This window comes from Ceratotherium simum, chromosome 24, assembly GCF_057802395.1.
Source record: "Ceratotherium simum simum isolate JZ-2026a chromosome 24, ASM5780239v1, whole genome shotgun sequence".
Classification (NCBI taxonomy): Eukaryota; Metazoa; Chordata; class Mammalia; order Perissodactyla; family Rhinocerotidae; genus Ceratotherium; species Ceratotherium simum.
The window spans coordinates 12,521,242-12,543,349 of NC_141923.1; the positions used below are offsets into that span (position 1 = coordinate 12,521,242).

General features: G+C 39.4%; 1 protein-coding gene across 3 annotated transcripts in view; it reads left to right on the forward strand.

Annotated features, from left to right (window-relative positions):
* Positions 1 to 1,407: 1,407 nt before the first annotated feature.
* The window catches only part of BTBD7 (BTB domain containing 7), an 89,062-nt gene continuing 68,361 nt past the window's right edge, over positions 1,408 to 22,108 (forward strand). For 2 of the 3 annotated variants that reach the window (XM_004434222.3, XM_087448026.1), the window contains exon 1: positions 1,408 to 1,633. The gene's annotated coding sequence lies outside the window, so the exon portion shown is untranslated. Of the gene's footprint in view, positions 1,634 to 18,084; positions 18,108 to 22,108 lie in introns of those variants that run through there. The other variant, XM_087448025.1, reaches the window with a different exon arrangement.

Below are 22,108 nucleotides of genomic sequence, written 5' to 3' on the forward strand. Positions count from 1 at the left end.
AACCTTCAAGGATTGGGTCCGGGGAGACACCTGGAGCAAAAGGGAAAAAAATGAATACAAGTTGGAAAGAAATGTCTTTTCAAGGAAGTAAAAAGGTGATGAACATGCACAAGAGAGATATAACAAATCTGAAGCAAGTCCAGAGAAAAGCAACGATCATATTCAAAGAGATAAAGTCCTTCCTTTGAAGGACGTCAAAAAAACTTAAATCCTCCAACCAAATACAAAATGTATAAAATAATAAAGGACAAAGAGATGGTTAAAAATATAACAAAATTCGAAATTGCTCTTATCCTTTCAAGCTTAGAGGTAGTTTGAGAACAACAAAAAGACTCAGCATGACTTAGAAAACTTGTTTCTCAAAGGCAAGTAGAGATTGAAAATGCAAATACTTTAAAGAGGGTTTTAAATAAATTCCCAGAGGACAGATACATCATGTATTGCTAAGGCCTGTCGGAGAACTTTAAGGACTGTGAGGTGTAATGTGCCTGGCGACTAGGGCCAGAATGTCTGGATTCTAGTCTTGGCTTGCCTACTTAATGGTGCATGTGCGCCCCTGGGCAAACGACTTAGTATTTCTGAATCTATTTCCTTAGCCGTAAAACGGCGATAATAATACCTGTCCCGGCTACCTCAAAGTGTGATTTTGGTGTTCAAACGAAGCCATGTATTTACTGGTGTTTTGAGAACTATAAGGTGCTCCATAAATATAAGGTATTTTTGTTACTGCATCGCTGAAATTATTGCAAACTCCCAGACAAGGGGCATCTAGGGAAGAGCGATTTGGCTCTCCTCTGTGGCGACTGTGTGCTTTCCTCAACTCTTGTCCCTCGTTTATGGGGGTATCTTGTTGAGGAAAACTTTTGAGCGTCTGTAAGATTTTTTTTAACGCACTACAACTAGCAAGGTGGTGTCCGTAAAAATACCACGCAGACAGGGCTTAAGATAAGCTGCCAAGAAGACACCGAAACGCCAAGACCGTCAGAAAGGACTTCTCCGCGGAAACGCAGTCTTTTCTGTGAGAATGATACACTGTGCGCGATCAGAATGCCGGCCGCCGAATGGAAACATGAACTGGTAGAACTGGTCATCTAGTAACGTAGTTATTATAATTCCATTCTGATACATTTAATGATTTGTCACAAGTCCCTGGAACAAGCAGAACGCTGCAACGAGCTTCATACTCCGAGAGTCCAGCGCCGCGCTCCCGGGAGTGAAGCGGGAATAATGCGCGCGCACTCGGCTCGGACTGCTCCCGGGTCCCGCGAACGCGCCTCCGCGGCCCGGCCCGGCCCGGCGCGCGCGCTGCTGGCGGCCCACGTGACCCCGGGCGCGGCGACGGCGGGCGAACGGGTGCTCGGGCCGGCTCCGCAGCGCCGCGCAGGCGCCCCAGGGCCGCGCCGAGCCGAGCCCCTCCTGCTGCCTCTAGGAGTCAAAATGGCGGCGAGGGGAACCTGGAGCAACCCCGGAGCCTGAGCCACTGACAGGAGCGGAGAGGGTGGCGGCGGCGGCAGGAGGAGGATGGCCGGGGGTGCTGGCGCCGGTGCGGACGGCGGTGCTGGCGGCGGCGGCAGGGGCGACGGCCGCGGTCCCAGCGGCGGCAGCAGCAGCAGCGGCGGGAGGAGCCTCCGGGGTGAGTGTCTCTCGGTGTCTCCGAGGCTGGGAGCCGAGGCTGTGCCCGGCGCGGCGCGGGGCGTCCCGGCGAGGAACGGGCTGTGCCTGGGCGGGGGGCGCCGGGCTGGGGCCGGGCCGCCGGCGGGGAAGGGGCGGTCGTCCGTCTGGGGCTGAGGCGGCGGGGGGGTACTGACCGGTCCCCGTGCGCTCCGAGTGGCGGGCTGGGCTGGGCTGGGCGCCGCCGTCCCGGGGGCCGAGGCGCGAGGTGTGGCGCTCGGGGCGGGGAGAGCGGCCCGAGGTGGCCGCGGCGGCGGCCGGGCCGGCTCCGGGCTTCGGCTCCAAGGGGCGGGACCCGCCGCTCCCAGGACGCCGGGGAACCGCTCCCGAGACTCGGGCGCGTGTTTACCCGGCTGCGGGGCTGCGACCGCCCCGGGGTGGGCGTGAGAGCGGCCGGCCGGAATGGGGGAGGGACTGGTCTGGGGACGGCTGCACCCAGGGAGAGAAGTTCGAGTGTCCTTGTAAGTTACTGTTTCGGGATCGAACTGGAATTGCGTTTGACAGGTTGGGAGGGAGACAATACCGAGTGTTCGATAAAGGAGTCTGTGCGTGGGGTACTCGAATGGCAAAAAACGTGTATTTTTCAATGTCTTTTCATTTGCACGGCTGTTTACTAACCTTACCCCGTGGATGAGAACTTTCTCACCGTCTTTTTGGAGAAGCTGTGAGGAGTGTAGCTTTTGCTTTGAACTACAATAGCACCTCTTCGCATACCAGCACAGATGATAAGTACTCTGGGTTAGGCCTAATTTACAGAAGCAGTCTGGGTTATCGTCACCAGAGAACTGTTCCCTTTGCTAAAACATCATATTGTAACGAGGAAATAGGCATTTTTACAGAATTACTTAGTTTTTTTCAGCTAACAGAATCTTTTGTCTCTGAGGAGCATCCATTTCTATTAGCTTGCTGAAATAAATTGCTTTCTTCCGGAAATGTGGACGAAAGATTTGCAATTTTAAGAATCATACGTGTTAATGGCACTGTGATTACACTTGTCCTGGAATTTTGGGGTCAGCAAGACCTTTAGAGATCCGGTGTGACTTGTTTTAGAGCCGGTTAACTAGGCCCAGGGAGATGAGTGATTTACTACGGGTCCTACAGCTGGCCAGAGATTGGACCAAAACTAGGATCTAGGCCTCTCTACGCCCCATTTAGAGAGCTCTTTTCACTACACTCCTGAGCCTCTCATTCTTCACTGATTGCCTTCTTCATCACCAATACCCGTTGCCATCCCTGGGTCTTTTGCAATAAAGTTGAAAGCAGAAATGAGAGAGAGCGCCTCACTGTGATTCTGACAGCTACTGTCAGTTACCACAAGTAACCGATGTAGTTTTTTTTCCCCCTAATTTAATAAAAACTGACTTACATTTCATTTAGAATTTTCATAGGCCTGTGACTACTTTTTCACCCAATTATAGCATGGCTCATTCTTGCACGCATTCAGTAAAACCGGTAGGTCAATATTCTGTCCCACAAAACCTAACTACTATATTGTTCTGTGCCCCACCACCAGCATTTAACCAAGTTCTTTGAACCAGACTCTAATTTTAGGATTTAAAACACCTCTGTTGTGTTTGCCAGGTTATACCACCATGTATCTTTTTGTTGAGTCACAGCACTTTTCTATGTTGTGTGTCACAGGTTAACCTTCAGAAAAACAATAATGTCAAATGATTGATTTCACATTCTAGTCAGTGAAACACACACCAAAGTTGTACCTTGTGTTCAGTTACACAGGGGGTTATTGAAGATCCACTTTGTCTTTTGCATTATACTCAGTGCTACAGGAGAAAAGAAAGAAGTGTAATATATAGACTTTGCCCTCAGGAAAGATAAGATGTACCCCTTTGCGTCTAGGAGACAACCTAGTAAGTTCTACCAATACAAAGAATGCTGTAGGTGTTCTGGTTAGACGGAGATGAGTGAGGCCTCAGGAGTCTAAAGAACTTCCTGGAACACTTGGGACTGAGCTAGCCTATGAGGGTTTAGATTTACAGAGAGATTGGAGCAGTCACTTGGTGAAGTAAAAGCAAGAGTATAATGTGGAGATTAGCTTTGGGGGAGGGAAACAGAGGGAAACTAGGATGAGCCCACTGCTGAATTTCTTTGGGAGACTAAAAGGAAAACATTAGACAGTTGGAAGGATATCTGTCTGTAGAAGACTGTGAGTACTGGATTGAGGAGATTTGGAATTTTATCCTCTTGTGCAAGATATGGGGAGCCTTTGAAAATCTGGAGGCCAGACATTAATGTGATAAACCAGCAAGATGAACCTGTCAGTGATCTGCAGGTTGGGTTAGAATGAGGAGAGAATGGAATGAACCAGGGACGACAGTAGCTGTTGAAGTTACCTGGATATGAAGAGATGAGATCCTAGACTAGTATAGAGTCAGTTGGGAGAATGCATAGCAGATGTTATTTTTGGTTTTGGTTTTATTTTGGTAAAATATATATAACATAAAATTTGCCATTTTAACCGGTTTTAATTGTACAGTTCTGTGGCATTAAGTACATTCACATTGTCGTGCAACCATCACCACCATCCATCTCCAGAATTCTTTTCATCTTCCCTAACTGAAACTCTGTACCTATTAAATACTAACTCCCCATTTCTTTTTACACCCAGCCCCTGGCAACCACCAATCCACTTTCTGTCTCTATGAATTTGCCTACTCTAGGTACCTCATATAAGTGGAATCAAACAGTATTTGTCCTTTTGTGACTAACTTGTTTCGCTTAGCATAATGTCTTCAAGGTTCATCCATGTTGCAGCATTTGTCAGAATTTCCTTCATTCTTAAGGCTGAATGATATTCTATTATATATCTGTACTACATTTTGTTCATCCATTTATCTGTCCATGGACACTTGGGTTGCTTCCACCTTTTGGCTATTGTGAATAATGTGGTATGAAGATGGTTGTACAAATATCTGTTTGAGTCTATGCTTTCATTTCTTTTAGGTGTATATCCAGAAAATTTTACATTCCCACCAGCAATACACAAGGTTCCAATTTCTCTACATCCTTGCCAATACTTGTTAATTTCTGTTATTTTGATATTAGCCACCCTAATGGGTGTGAAGTGGTATCTCGTAGTTTTGATTTGCATTTCCCTAATGATTAGTGATGTTAGCATCTCTTCTTGTGCTTATCAGCCTTTTGTATATCTTCTTTGGAGAAATATCTAAGTTCTTTGCACATTTTTTAATCAAGTTGTTTGCTTTATTGTTGTTGAGTTGTAGGAGTTCTTTATGTATTCTGTATATCAGTCCCTTATCAGATATATGATTTGCAAATATTTTCTGCCATTTCATGCATTGCCTTTTCACTCTGTTGAATGTCCTTTGATGCACAAAAGTTTTTAATTTTGATGAAGTCCAACTTAAATAGTTTTTCTTTTCTTGCTTATACTTTTGGTGTTACATCCAAGAAATCCTTGCCAAATCCAACGTCATAAAGCTTTCTGCCTTTAAAACTCTTCTAAGAGTTTTTCCTCTTAAAAAACTCTTACATTTAGGTCTTTGCATGTGGATATCCAGTTTTCCCAGCACGATTTGTTGAAAGGACTGTCTTTTTTCCATTGAATGGTCTTGACATCCTTATCAAAAACCACTTGATCATACATATGAGGGTTTATTTCTGAACTCTCTGTTCTATCTGTTCCATTGGTCTCTAGGTCTGTCTTCATGCCAATACCACACTGTTTTGATTACTGTAGCTTTATAGTAAGTTTTGAAATCAGGATGTGTGAGACCTCCAACATTGTTCTTTTTCAAGGTTGTTTTGACTATTTGGGGTCCCTGAGATTCCATGTGAATTTTAGGATGGATTTTTCTATTTCTGCACAAAATGTCATTGGGATTTTTTTGATAAGGATTGCATTGAATCTGTAGATTGTTTGGAATAATAGTGTTGACATGTTGATATTCAGTCTTCTAGTCCGTGAATACCAATGTCTTTCCATTTATTTGTGTCTTTAATTTCTTCCCACAATGTTTTGTAGTTTACGGTGTAAAAGTCTCATCTCCTTGGTTAAGTTTATTCCTAAGTATTTTATTCTTTTTGATACTATTGTAAGTGGGATTCATTTCTGAATTTCCTTTTTGGATTGTTCACTGTTGGTGTATAGAAGACACTCATTTTTGTGCGTTGATTTTGTATCATGCAACTTTACTGAATTCATTTATCAATTCTAACAGGTGTTTTTTGTATGTGGAATCTTTAGAGTTTTCTACGTATAAGACAATGTTGTCTTTAAACAAAGATAATTTTACTTCTGCCTTTCCAATTTGAATGCCTTTTATTTCTTTTTCTTGCCTAATTGCTGTGGCTAGGACTTCCAGTACTATATTGAATAGAAGTGACAAAAATGTACATCCTTGTCTTGTGTCTGACATCCTTGTCTTGTGTCTGATGTTAGAGGAAAAGCTTTCAGTCTTTGACCCTTGAGTATGATGTTAGCTGTGGGATTTTCATATATGACCTTTATTACATTGATATAATTTGCTTATATTCTTGGTTTGTTGAGTGTTTTAGCAGGTATGTTTGAAGAAAAACAATTCAGTTATGAGTGTTGAGATAGTGAACATTATGTTAAGGTTGGAATAAATAGGAATCACTTTAATCCAATACACAGAACATCTTTTAAATTACAGGATTCAAAAAAGTCCCCGTTTTTGAGCATTATTGGAGTTTTTAGATATAGTTTTGATGTAATAGAACACTGGACTAGAAATCAAACCTCCGTTCAGATTCTGACTACTTTTTATAGTTTTGTGTTCTTAAGCAAGCCATTTAACCTGTCTGAGGCTTAATTTTCCTCATCTGTAAAAAAAAAAAAAAAAAGTATATATGTATATATATGCACACATGCACATACATACATACATACATACAGCAATATTTTGCATAGCAGTTTTGTCACCTTCTAAGTATTTTTTATTCCATCCTTTCCCTCCTTGTTACCACTTCCCTACTAGTCTGGGCTACTTATTGAACAGCCTACCAACCAAGTCTCTGCCATTTTTTTCTCTCGCTCTCCCTCTCCTTCTCTGCCTATTCTCTATATTGCTACCACTCTTATGTTTCTAAAAAACCCAATTGGAACATGTTACTTCCCTATTTAAAAAACCTATGGTAACTTCCCATTGTCTATAGGATAAAGTCCAAACTCACAAGAGTTTGTAGAATGTGTCTAACCTTAGATTTCCCATCATTCCAGCCATAGCAAGCTGTTACTTGTTCCCTGGCTTCTGTTTTTCATGTGTTTATCTTTATTTATCCCTGGAGTTCTCCTTATGTTTTGTCATCCAGGAGATTCAAATGATTCATCACCCACTCCTAGGGGAAATTTTGATTACTCCAAGCCAGTCAGCTCAAGGCATTTCCCTATTATTTGTCCCAGTCAGACTGAAGGGAAGGAGACATTTTATTTCTGGGGGAGAGGACTTTTTCCCCTATCATATATGAACAAGAGAGCACGTGGCCCCAGTTGCCACTGGCAGCTGTCTTGTGACCACATGGGATGATGAAGCGTGCCCTGAGGGCAGCAGCGCAGAGAGATAGAATGAACCTAGGTCCATGATAACATCATTTTAGACACTGGGCCTGCGGTTTTCTCTACCACAGGATTTCTCCTTATGACGGATAAGTCCTTATTGCTTAAGCCAATTCTTCGGAGTTATTTGCCATCAAATATCTCTTCATTGATATAGTTGTCTTTATTCTTTAAGATCTGGTTCAAATGTTACCTTTACCAGTAGTCATAAACTCACTCTCTTAGTACTTTGGACCTCTTTTCCAGCCCTTTCTGCACTGTATAATAACTTGCTTGTGTGTCTGACTCCTCCGCCTAACTCTGTGTACTTTGAGCTAAAGCCTACAGGATGTAGCACAGTGACTGGTACATTATAGATACTCAGTAAGTGAGTTGTTAGGATGAAACTAACATGAAAAAGTGCTTTGTAAACAATTTTTGAATAAACGGGAGATATGTTAGTCTTTAAACCAAAGTGAAATGGAAAAATCAGTTAGACCAGACATGCAGAGTGTTCTTTGCTTGCCTTTAAGTATTTTCTAAAAATATTCTTTTAGATAAAAAGTTTGATAGTTTCCTTAAATCTCCACAGTCCCTTAAATTTTATGAAAAATCTTACCTACTACAGCAGGAATCCTGGAAGGAGCAATAATGAATTGTGTTGTTATTGTGCAATTTCCTTCCTTCTTTAGGGGGAGACTTGATTGCCAGCCCTAACTTCAAGTATAGTATGTATTTTTTCCCTATATTTTGAAATTATATTTAGGTCTGTTTTATCCGAGATTTATTTGTGAATTTTTCTTTGGAGAAAAATTCCATAATTTGCTTCATAAGACCTAATTATCTTGTCTTCAGACTTTCCCAAAATATTTCTTGCTTGCTTCAGACTAGACATGAGAATTTTCTGGTAAGCAAAAAAGCTTTGTGGCAGAACTAGATGAGTTTATAGTGAATGTTAGTAATAGCTTATGACAGAGAAATCTCATAGTAGCCTTAATTAGGAAGTCATAGTTCTGTCACATGCTTCAACAATAAAGTCTGACAGAGGAGGAAGGATGAGGAAGGAGAGTTGAAATTCCTCACTCAGGATACTTCACCATTTGTTGGCTTCAGTGAAATAAATTAAACTTCAACACAGTGATTTGTAGTTATTTTTATTTTTATTTATTTAATTATTTTTTGTGAGGAGGATCAGCCCTGAGCTAGCATCCGATGCCAATCCTCCTCTGTTTTGCTGAGGAAGACTGGCCCTGGGCTAACACCCATGCCCATCTTACTCTCCTTTATATGGGTCGCCGCCACAGCATGGCTTGACAAGCGATGCATCGGTGTGTGCCCAGGATCCGAATCTGCAAACCCCGGGCCTCCAAAGAGGAGCGCGCGCACTTAACCTCTGCACCACCGGGCTGGCCCATGTAGTTTGTTTTTTTTTTTTTTTTTAATTTTATTTATTTATTTATTTATTTTCCCCCAAAGCCCCACTAGATAGTTGTATGTCATAGCTGCACATCATTCTAGTTGCTGTATGTGGGATGCGGCGTCAGCATGGCCAGAGAAGCGATGCGTCGGTGCGCGCCCGGGATCCGAACCCCGGGCCGCCAGCAGCAGAGCGCATGCACTTAACCGCTAAGCCACGGGGCCGGCCCTATGTAGTTATTTTTAAAACAAGGAATAGAGTATACACTAGAAATTGTAATATCATGTATTGGGTTGATTATGAAAAGACAAATTTGTCACATTTGGCTATGATGAACAGTCATCTTGTTTTGATATCTAGTTGTTTGTTACCTTTGTACTTTGGATGAAGTAACCTCCCTGTACCTTAGTTCCTCATCTGTAAAATGAGTAATATCACCCTCCTTGGGGATCTTCTTTGATTAGTTAAGGTAATCTATGTACAAACACAATGTGGTGTTGGGAACATGGATGCTCAGACATTCCTTTTTTCTCCATCAACTTTTCAAAATTAAGTGAATGCTTTTAATGCCGTTTGGATTTCAACTTTTGAGTGTTTAAGCCAAGATCTCTCTTCTATATGTATGCATTCTTTCTATCTTGTGAGCTTATTAATTCTGAATAAGAAAAGGTCTGTCACTTAATTCAAGCAATGGTGTGTGTATATATATATATATACACATATACATATATCTATACATATATATATTTTTTTAATTAAACAACAACAAACAACGCTCTAGAATAAAGTTCAAACTCCTTGTCATGGATCACATGGCTTTTGTTTTCCAGCCTTTGCTTCTTCTCTGGACTCATATCTTACCACTGCCGCAACCCCTTCCCACTATTCTCTACACACAGAATTACTTTTATTTCCTGAGTGAACCAGGTTTTGTTCTCTCTTGGGGCCTTCACTTCATCAGTTCACTCTGCTGTTTGGAGCATTATTTTGGCATCCCAACCCCTTCCCCCATTACCTTCACCAAGGAAAGGAAAAGTTTACACTTTTTGTAGTTAGTCTTACATCTTATCTCAGATGTCTCTTTCTCAACAACCCCATAAGGTAGACAAGTTTATTATCACCAGACACAGAGAAGATAAAAAATTTGCCCAAGATCACACAGTTTATAAATGGCAGAGCTAGATCCAAACCCAGGCAGTTTGGCTCTAGAGTTCATCTCCACGAATCTATGCTTCCTCCACATTGTAGTTGCCTATTTACCAGTTTGCTCCTAAGTACCTTAAAAGCAAAAGTTATGTCTGTCTTCAGTATTATAGCCTCATGTGCGTGTGCACATAGTAGGTGCTCAGAAAATGTTTACATGAATGAAAAGTCTCTTATTTGTGAGCAGAGAGAGTATTTTGATTAAATCCCTCTCAGTGCTTTTTACATAATACGTATGTCAGTAGTCTTTTTTATGCTTATGATACAAAGGGAAATTTATATGATCAAGTTAATTGTGGTTTTGAAATACATTGTACTACCCACCCAAGATAGTTAAACCCCATTTTTATAACCACTGTTAACTCCCTTTAGCCTTTTATAACAATATCTCTTTTGCAGCTTGAAAAACTGGTGCTTTGGGGCCAGCCCCATGGCATAGTGGTTAAGTTTGGTGCCTTCTGCTTCCACAGTCTGGGTTCACGGGTTTGGATCCCAGGTGCAGACCTACACCACTTGTCCACCACGCTGTGGCAGTGACCCACATATAAAGTAGAGGAAGATTGGCACAGATATTAGCTCAGGGCCAGTCTTCCTCAGGAAAAAAAAACAAAAACAAACTGGTGCTTTGTAGACTTCCTTTTCACGTGGTATCCCTATGAGCTGTTAAAATATAGATCATTTGTCACTAGTTTCTAGATGGCACATAGGAAATTTTATAAAATAAAATTATGCTAGTATATGGACTCTGATCATTTATATCTATTAACTTTTTAATGGATGTGATTTCTGTGGGTATGTGGAATTAAAAAAAACCAGCAGTATCCCACATTTTAAACCTTGACTGTATCCCAAAAGATAAGTGGTTTATCTGTATCTAATAGCCACAGGGTAGATAATGGTTTAAGGCATGCACGTTGTGTTCATGTTTATGGGAGAAGTTAGAATGCCATCATATTTCAATAGACTTTTCAAATTAATAACTCCTTGAAGCTACTTCCAGCATCATGCTCTAATCAGGGTCAGTAGATAGAGAACCAGAAAAGTCTTCCCCCTCTATGAATGTTCTCACTTTACCAAAGACTTTGCTTCTTTGGTTAATTTTTCTCTCTTTTGTATCCCTTATGCTCTGCTACACGGTTTCTCAGCCTTGGCACTATTGACATTTTGAGCCAGATAATTCTTAGTTGTGGGGGACTGTCCTGTGCATTGTAAAATGTTTAGCAGCATCCCCCGCCTCTACCCATGAGATGCCAGTAGTACCCCTCCCCATCCCTAGTTGTGGCAACCAGAAATGTCTCAGGGGTTGCCAGATGTCCCCAGGGGGCCAGAATCACCCCAGTTGAAAACTACTGCTTTACTCCGTCATTTCGGTCCACTTATTCATTTGCTGTAATATCCCCCTCTCTTGCATACACACACCCTTCCAGACTTCCACATCCCTCTCTACTACTGCCTTGCTTCTCGGCACCTTTTTGCAGCCTTTTTTAAAAAGAGTTGTAAAACATCTGCTCTCTCCAAATTTTTTCATTTTCAGCTTAGTTTCCTCTCTTGAATTCTTTGAGACCACATTCTTCTGGTTTCCCTCTACCTGTCTGGCTACTCCGTTTTGGTCTCTTTTATGAGCTCTACCTAGTTGGACAATGGCATAATCTTTGCATTTTTCCTACTTTCTCATGTCTAATCAACTTCTGCCTTTCTTGCCTGGTTTCCTTATATGTTGTCTTTCATATGCCTATTAATTCTTTCTTTTTTTTTTATAATTTTATTTATTTATTTTTCCCTCAAAGCCCCAGTAGATAGTTGTATGTCATAGCTGCACATCCTTCTAGTTGCTGTATGTGGGACGCGGACTCAGCATAGCCGGAGAAGAGGTGCGTCGGTGCACGCCCGGGATCCGAACTCGAGCTGCCAGTAGCGGACCGCGCGCACTTAACCGCTAAGCCATGGGGCCAGCCCTGCCTATTAATTCTTAAGCTGTTCTCCCTTTTGAAATGCCCTTACCTACATTTCTCCATGTTTAAATTCTAACATCCTTCAAGGACCAGAGCAGATGTCATCTTTCCATGAAAGCCTTTCCTAATCACTCCCCTCTAACTTCCATGCCGTATTCATATTCTTCCTCTTTGTATCCACTTGCATCTTTGTGTTATTTACTGAAACATGTCCTGCACTAGACAGCTCACTTTTGTATCCCTAACAGTACCTGGCTAAGTGCCTTGCACATAGTTGGTGTTCAGATAGTTGTTGAAGGAACAATGAGGAGGTGGCAGTAGAGTGGAAAGGATTTAGTAAAAACAGTGATGAACTGAGAGGTTGCTAAAGGTAGGAGAAAAAGAGCAACAATGAAGAATATTTAAAACTGATCATAGAATTCTTTACAAACCCTTTCATGGCTTCTGTGACATGGGCCTTTCCTGATTTCATTCTCCGTTTCTAAGCACCTTATTTATTAAGGGCCCATTATGAGCTGGGCACTCTTCAAGGTTTTTGGAATACATAGTTACTGAGAAAGGACACAGTCCCAGTACCCTAGGAAATTAGTCTCTTTGAGGACATAGAAATCTTAATTGCCCTTACAGAATGATAAGTCCTGAAATTGAGGCGTATCCAAAACTTTCTGGTAGCACAGAGGAAAGGATGCCTCTCAATTTGAAGTAAACCTCATTCAGAGGCCACATATTACATGCAGCCTGTTCTGCTCACTACCCAGCTGATTAGTGTTTTCAATGCTTGCCATTACTCAGTTCTCTTCCAGTTCCCAAGTCATCAGCATTTCCTGTGGCTCAGTACTTAGCCTTCCGTTCATTCTTCTATATCCTTTTCTTTAGGAAATGAATTTAGTTTCAAGGCTTCAGCCGACAACTTTCAAATCTCTCCTAGCTACAACAAAGCATTTTTTTATTGTGAAATAATACACATACAAAGAAGCACATTAAACAAATTTAAGTTGAACTTATTTTTTTGACAAATTATTTTAAAGCTGACACCACCCTGGTCATGAAATAGAACGATGTAAGCATTCTGAAAGCTCCCCTTTTTCTTTCTGATCACAGCCACCTTCCTCCTCTCTGAAAAGTAGCCACTGTTCTGATTTTTATGGTAATTTCTTTGCAGATTTTTAAAAATAGCTTTATACCTGAGTACTAGCTAGATATTTATTCCAAAACAATATAATTTTATTTGGGGAGGCTGGAGGACAGAGGTAGAGGGAAACATTTCACGATATTCCATTTTGTACCTGCATTGGAATCTCTAAGACCATCCCAGGTTCAGTGGGAAGACTCATAGGACTCACATATAGTCATACTCATGGCTGTCAATTATTACAGCACAGGATACAAAGCAGAATCAGCAAAGACAAAGGCTCATGAGGCGAAGTCCAAAGGAAACCAGACACAGGGTTCCAAGAGTCTTCTAGTGGTGTCACACAGGACACACTTAATTCCTCCAACATTGACTTGTGACAACACGTGTGAAATGTTGTCTACTAGGGAAGCTCGTTAGAGACTCAGTGCCCAGCGTTTGTTGGGGGCTGGTCACGTAGGTACCCACTACCTAGCATGTACCAAAATTCCAGGCTCCCAGAAGGAAAGCAGATACTCAGCATAAATCATATTGTTTGCACAAGCAGTTTAGGCGCAGTGAACCGTTCTTATCATAAGTTAAGGAATGGTGGGAACACCCAAAATCCAAGTTCCCAGAGACCTTGTAAGCAGGCCTGTCTAAGGATAGTAGCCTCAGGCCTGCTGTGCTGACTTTTTTCTGCTTAATATCTTTTGATTTTTTTATTCAAAATTTAAATAAATAAAAAATCCGTTTTCACTTTATATTATTTTCTCTCAAAATGTGTCAACACCAGCCCAGTGCAAACCTTCTTCACTTCATATCTTGACTGCTGTCGTATGATTGAAAGTGTGTTCCATGGAACACTATACATGGCCTCTTATTGGTTTTTCTTAGAAAGGTTTCCATGATTAACCAAGTTTGGAAAGGCTGAATTAAGCAGAGTTAAACGGGTTTCTTAGCTGCAGGACTCTGAGCCTTTTGCAGTGATGTGCGTGACCTGGCTTCTACCTACCTGTCCTGCCTCATCTCCCATTAATCGTCCCTACCTCCCTTACACCTTGGCTTTCTTCCTTTTCCTAGAATTTGCTAAACTGTTTACTCTGCCATAACTCCTGAGCATCACGTCACTACCACCTCTTTTAATAAATAATGTCAAGCATTGTTTATGTATTATTTATATTTACATATATATTTAAGTCAAGATCTCTCTTCTGTGTGCTGTGTGTTCTTTATGTCTTGTGGGCATAGTAATGTCAATAAATCAAATTACTCATTCTTTCTCATAGCAGCCCATGCTTTTCATGGCATTTATCCCAGTGTATAATTTTATTTTTGTAATTATTTGTTTAAATGTCCATTTCTCTCACTTGACTGTAAGCAGTGAGAACTAAGACTATTTTGTTCACAACTATAACCCCCAGCACTTAGCATAGGTCACATAGTTGGTACTCAGATATTTGTTTAATGAATAATTCTACAGAACTGGGCTATGGTAAGTACTATTTTCCAAATTAACCAGGATTTTTTTTTAAGGCTCATTTCACTATATTTTGCAAGACTAGTGTTTTGTAGAATACACTTTGGGAAATACTGATGTAATTTAATGTGTAAAATACCTGCAGAGTATGAATAGGAAATAGGATTTCTGGCTAGGAGTTTGTACTTATTCTGTATTCTTTTTTATTTATTTATTTATTTTTAAAGATTTTATTTATTTATTTTTTTCCCCCCAAAGCTCCAGTAGATAGTTGTCTGTCATAGCTGCACATCCTTCTAGTTGATGTATGTGGGACGCGGCCTCAGCATGGCCGGAGAAGCGGTGCGTCAGTGCGCGCCCAGGATCCGAACCCGGGCCGCCAGCAGCGGAGCGCGCACACTTAACCACTAAGCCACAGGGCCAGCCCCTATTCTGTATTCTTGATGGAACCTCTGTTAGGAAGAGTAATTCGATGTTGATGTGCTAGATGAATTAGACTGGAAGCAGGGACCAAGTTTAATTTTTGTGACAATTCAGGAAGGAGGTAATAAATAATGACTTGGTCGAGGTTGTTTGTAGTGGGATTGGTGAGCCAGTTTATAGGAGAGGGATGAGGGAGAGATGCCTGCAGTTTTGACCCTGGATGCCCAGAGCGTCTTAAGCAAAAGACGCTCTATTTGGATAGAGAGGACTAATTGAGTTTCTTCTCCCTGAAAGCATCCTCCCATTATCTGGAAAACGTATCCATCTCGTTTCTAAGCAACACCAGATAATTGAGTTATCTTCATATTTAGGATTTAATAAAATTTTTAAAGTTAGTACATTGAATTATTTAATAATAACTGTGCTGTAAACTCTTTATCTAATGTCAGCTTTCTAATCTGGTTGAAGAGTGTGTTTACCTACATGGTCTGATTTGGAGATTACAACACAAATTAAAAGAACTTTTTCGTATGTAGTTCCAACTACTTACATATTTATATATATAAATTTTTTCTGATATAAAATGTTTACAGTGGGCCGGCCCCATGGCTTGGTGGTTAAGTGCTCGCGCTCCGATGCTGGTGGCCCGGGTTCGGATCCCGGGCGCGCACCGAGGCGCCACTTCTCCGTCCATCCTGAGGCCGAGTCCCACATACAGCAACTAGAAGGATGTGCAGCTATGGCATGCAGCTATCTACTGGGGCTTTGGGGGGAAAAAAATAAAATAAAATAAAAATCTTTAAAATGTTTACAGAAAGAAAAGCATGAAACCCGGAAGTTACAAAAGGAAAAGACTGAGCGAATTGACTATATAAAAAATTTAAACATTTATAACAAAAGCCATCATAGTTTTAAAAAGCTAATATGAATATTCTTCCTTGATATTTTAACATTAATATAAGAAGTGTCACAAATTAATAAAAAGAGCAGCCAAATAGAAAAATGGGCAAAGAGTATAAAGAAACATAGGGGCTAATAAATATATTGAGATTCAGTTTCACTTATAATTTAAAAAACAGAGATTAAAATAACAAGATCATTTTTCCTCCAGATTGGCAAAGATTAATAATGACCAGAGTTTTTGCCACCCACCTACAGAGTTAGTAGGAGTATAAACTGCAGTTTTTATGACTGTACATCTCCAGATTAGATATGTATACCCTTTAATCCAGTCATCCTACTTCCTGATATTTATTCTAATAGCGTAACTTAGAGTGGTCAATGTAAAAGGATTGCAGGACTGTTTGTAATATTGAAAAATTGGAAATGAACTCAGTATGGATTTGGTAAAATATAACTAGTATATCTACACAATACAGTTCTATTTAGGGATTTTTAAAAGATAAAGTAAAATTTTACGTGTGGCCGTATTTCTATATCCCGGACATATTATGATATAAAAATAACTTTTTACAGAGCTGTTTGTAAAGTATTCCTATTTAAAACTATTTAAAGTTAATTTATGTCAAAAATGCTAGAAAAATAGAAATCAAATTGTTACTAATTATCTGTGCAGGAGGGAGGCAGATTTTAGAGAATTGCCTTTCTTTATACTCTGCTGTGTGTGTTTGTGTGTGTGTGTGTGTGTTTAATTTAAACAACAAACGTATTATTCTCATAAGTGAATGGGGAAAATAAAGATTCTAGGGTGGGTAGAGAAGAGAAGATTTAGCAAGTATCTTGCTCTTTGTATATTATGATCTGTTCTGCCATCTTTAAAATTCTTTTAAGACTCAAGGTGTAAATCCCAACTTTTCAAACTCTCTGGTAATAGAAGGCAAAAACATTTCTGGGGAGAGGAAGAAACAGACTGTTAAGATGCTAAAAATTACTTTTTTCTGGGTTTTTAATGAAGAAAATAAAATATTTTAATGTTGTAAAATAGAAAAACTCTTGGGGCAGGGGATGTACATTGTCTGACAGCAGTGCATGTGTACTGTCACAAATAATGGTCTGTATTCTTTATGCAAAAGAAAAGTGTGAGTATGGAGAAGAAAATAATTAAGTTCGTAATTTGGAGTCCTATAGCTAATCATCAAATTTGGAAAAAGCCCTTAAAATATTGTACTTAAATTCAAACTAATTCATATACTTGATGTCTAGCAGTGAAACATTTGTAACGTGGTTCACTATAACTTTTTGTTTTTGTTGACTGTTTACACTAAATGTTTGCCATTTCTGTTCTTGGATAACATACTTAAATATTGATATATTAATTTCACATTTTAATATACATCTGAATGCATAATATTTAATCTTAAGCTTGAAAACTATAATAAGTGAGAAAATAGCTACATTTAAAAATTATTTCTAATAATTGAGTGTCTCTTCTAATGATTCATTAACTGGTTTGGGTTTTCTTATCCTATTAGAATGATGATCTACAAGATTTCTCTAGTGATTCCTGGGTTGTTCATGACCCCTTAGAGATTATCTTTTTTAAATCATTTAAACAGCTAAGAGATCACACATTTTAGACCATGCTAAATACGCATTTATAAAGCTGATATTTTAAGAAGTATTTTATTAGTGTTAGTGTTAGTATTCTTAGAACACTAAGAATATCTAGTTTCATTTTAGTATCAATAACTCAGATACCTCCCACCTCCAAAATTAAACTGTGTATCTCTGTGCTATAGCCAAAGTTCTAAGAACCACGCTCGCGTCTTAACATTTCTCTGCATTCTTTCCCTTATTTTCTAGTTTTAAAATTCTAATGGTTACACTTAAAACAGTGTTGCTTAGATTAGTGGAAGGTGATGTACTTTTATATTGTTTTTAAGAATGCGTTTTTAATAGGAAAGAAAGTTAGCAGCAGGAGACTGACAGCTCTTTTGAATTATTATAGGTTATATTAGAAAAAGCCCACATGGGCTTTAATAAGATTCTCCTAAGCAAAACTCTAACAAGTATTCTCTATTTGCAATAATATGATGGAATTTTATAGAAAAATGCCAATTTAAAAGATACCTTCATTTAATGTGAATAAATATGTTTTCTTTTTTTTTTTTTTTTTTTAAAGATTTTATTTATTTATTTTTCCCCCAAAGCCCCAGTAGATAGTTGTATGTCGTAGCTGCACATCCATTCCAGTTGCTGTATGTGGGACGTGGCCTCAGCATGGCCGGAGAAGCAGTGCGTCGGTGCTCGCCCGGGATCCGAACCCGGGCCGCCAGCAGCGGAGCGCGAGCACTTAACCGCTAAGCCACGGGGCCAGCCCAAAAATATGTTTTCTGACTTGACTTTTTTTGGTGGTAAGTGGATAAAGGAAATACTATTCTTATACGTAATCTTAAGCTACTAACTACAGGTCCGCACTCTTATTTATAATTTGAAATTCCAAAAGTTCTGAAAACCGTTTTTTAGGGAGACTCATTTGATGGCAAACATTGATATGACCTGGATTCAGTTGGCAACAAAATCTGACCTAAACTAACATAGATTAGTCTAAATATTTAATATATTTTACTGCAAAATATTGTTTGATTATGGGGTGCTATGCCAAATCTCACTGGGAGTGTTTACATAGTATATAGTAAATGTTCCATATACTATATTACTTTCTTTAAAGAGAAAAAAAGAAAAGGAGAAAGTCTGAATTTTAGAACATATCTAGCTCTGAAGGTTTCTACTTGATAAGGGAATGTGGACCTGTTTTCTGAATAACACTTTTAAACTGGTGATGAACATTAAATATATTTTTTATTGGTAGAACTAAGATTGAGAGACAGTATAAGTGAGTATGTAACACTCAATAGTTTAATTCCATACATAAAGTTTAGTTATCAAATATGTGAGGAGAATATATGAAAAGTAGAATAAGCTCACTGATTACAGGTATTAAGTATAAATAAAAATATATTACTTAAAATTAGATGCTGGAGGAGAGAGAGAGGAAGAAGAAGTTACTAGCTAATTTCAATATTGCTCATAGTAGGGAGCCCGTGGTCAGTAGCAAAAGAGGGAATTTGGGGTATTATATAAAAGTATTAGTAAAGTATTATGGGGCAGGAAGGGACTCGGTTAGAGTAGACAGGGAGAGGAACTAGTCTTCTTTGAATATATCTTGTTTTGTGGTTTTGACTTTAGACCCATCTAAATATTTTACAAAATTATTTAACAAAGTTAAATTAAAAATACAGTGCCTAAAAATCAAACGTAAAATAAAACTTATAAAGTGTACTTCCAGTTAGTGATATAATCACACAGAGTAAACTGTTCCAAGTGACTTACATATACAGTAATTGGTAGGATAGCTTGAGTTGGGTGTATCCTAAGGGTAGAAAGAATTGCAAAAAAAGTAAAATGATTTTCATTTATCGTATTATTGATGGTAGTGTTGACATTTTAATTCTCGGCTGTTGTATATATATGGTAGGATAAAGTAGATGAACAGTTATATAGGCAACATTGAGAATAGGATTTTGGCATGTGAGAAAGGAGGAGCAGATGAAAGATCAATGAAATTAAGTAAAGATCCTATAAACCTGAACTTGAATTGGAAGCATCAGTATCAACTATAATATATATGTGTATCTATGTACGTGTGTGTGTATACACTTGGCTAGCCCTATACTAAAAAAAGACAGTGAGCACCCCTAGCACCCAGATTGTGGTTTCTAAAAACCATTTCCCACTGAAAGAAATTGGGGCTTCTTTAAAGAAATGGCTGAGGGGCCGGCCCCGTGGCTTAGCGGTTAAGTGCGCACGCTCCATTACTGGTGGCCCAGGTTCAGATCCCGGGCGCACACCAATGCACCGCTTCTCCGGCCATGCTGAGGCCGTGTCCCACATACAGCAACTAGAAGGATGTGCAACTATGACATACAACTGGGGCTTTGAGGAAAAAAAGGAGGATTGGCAGTAGATGTTAGCTCAGGGCTGATCTTCCTCAGCAAAAAGAGGAGGATTAGCATGGATGTTAGCTCAGGGCTGATCTTCCTCACAAAAAAAAAAGAGAGATGGCTGATTCCAGGTCTAAGGCAAGAAAAATACAAGACACCCTTGGAATAAGATGTAACCCCAGAAAGCAAAGAAGGTATCAGAGACAAATAGGGTTGTGTCATAAGGTCTCGGGAACCAGTTTGAATAAGCTTCCACTGTGCAAATATGGGATAATTTGAGCCTCAATAAGGATAACTGTAAAGGATTGAAACCCATCAAATACATTTAAATCTATGAATACTAAATTTTTTTAAAACTCACTGGTCATCTTTAGAGGATGCTGGGAAGTTAATTGTTTTGAAAATTAGTAAATGTAAAGAATCATCCATTTTTTCTGCCTTTTCTGTACAAACTGTACATCAGACAACTGAATAGTTGATGAGTTTCTCTTGCAGAAGTATTCCAGCTAATGAATAAAGAAGGAATGATAGCATATCACCATGTTGCAATCCCTAATGAATTAATGACTCAAGTTGCTGATCACTGACAGACTGAGAAGTAGGCATTTTGTACCTATTGGAAGTACCCCACCACCTGTGAAGCAGTGTTGGCAAAATAAACTAAAAATACAAAAATCATCCTGAATCTGATCAAGTCACTAGATCTATCAATTACAGTAAATACAGTTACAGTAAATATAGGGGTCAAAGGAACATATTACACTACACCATGGTGATGCATTTGATAAAATCTAGACTATGGGAAACTACCAGATAACCTGATTTCTTCAACAGAAAAGTTGCAAGAGGGTAAAAGGGTGGGGGGACCTGTTAAAGTAGATTTAAGAGACATAGTCATCCAGTCATAATGTGTGGACCTTATTTGGATCTTGATTCAGACAAACTAAGAAAAAATAAACCAGTTGGGGAAATGTGAACCCTGCCTGGGAAGTTCATATTAAGGAGTTATTGTTCATTATTTTAAATGGGATAATGGTACTGTAGTTGTCCTTTTACATCCTTTCTTTTAGAGATGCTTGAGGAAATATTCACAGATGAAATAATATGCTCTCTGGGATTTGCTTCAAAATAATCCAGAGGAATTGAGTAGTGAGTGGATTGGAATATAGTGATACACGACTGCCACAAATTAGTAATTGTTGAAACTTGTTTATGGGTGGAGTTTTGTTTTACTATTCTCTCTACTTTTGTGTATTTTTTTCTTCTTTATTACAGAAATTACAATAGTATCTCCTGAAAAGGAGGAAAAAACAAGTAATAGGAAGGAGTGAAAATAGAGAAGCACGGTCATAGTTGTTTTCAGCGTTTGAATGCCGGGGGGTTGATATTTATGGAGTATAATCCACAATTCAAAAACTTTTTATTGTTCACCAACAATACAGAGCACTAGAGGTTAATTTAAGGTCTGTCCCTTAACCCTAGTTGAGTGATAAAGTGGAAACTTCACAGTTTAAGACTTGAGTAACAAAACAGCAGTGCGGTAGACAATAGAGAGCATAAGGAAGACATGGCTGTTCTCTTTAGGAAGGTTGGTCTAGGACTGAAGACCTTTGAGATGCTTTCTTGTTTAGACGAGAAAATACTAGAGTCTGGATCAGAATGCCTGGGATCTAGTTTTGGCTTTACCATTTTACTAACATACAGTCGGCCCTCCACATCCGTGAGTTCTGCATCTGAGGATGGAAGGGCCTGGGATGGTTGCCTCTGTACTGAACAGGTACAGACTTTTTTTTCTCTTGTCATTGTTCCGTAAACAATACAGTGTAACAACTGTTTGTATAGCATTTACATTGTATTGGGTATTATAAGTAATCTAGAGATGATTTAAAGTATACGGAAGGATGTGCAGTAGGTTACGTGCAAATACTACTCCATTTTATATAAGGAACTTGAGCATCCTGGATTTTGGTATCCGTGGGGGTCCTGGAACCAATCCCCCGTGGACACCTAGGGACAACTGTGTTTTACTTGGGTAAGTCACTTCACCTTTCTACCTTAACTGTCTCATTCAGAGACCAGACAATGAAGCCTGACCTGTCCACATTGAAGACTTGATGTGAGAGTAAAAGACTTAATGTGTGAAAAAGCACTTTGTAAACTATATATCCCTGTTATAAGATACTCCCGCTACCGTCATTAAAAAAAAAATGTAAAAAAAGGGAAGACATGTCATTGCTTTTCTGTCTGTTTTAGTGGGGTTTTTTTACATTTACTTTTTTGTTGTTATGGTTAAGTATATATATAAAATAACATTTACCATTTTAACCAGTTTTAGGTGTACAGTTCTCTGGCTTTAAGTACATTCACATTGTTGTGCAACCGTCACCACCATCTCTCTCCAGAACATTTTC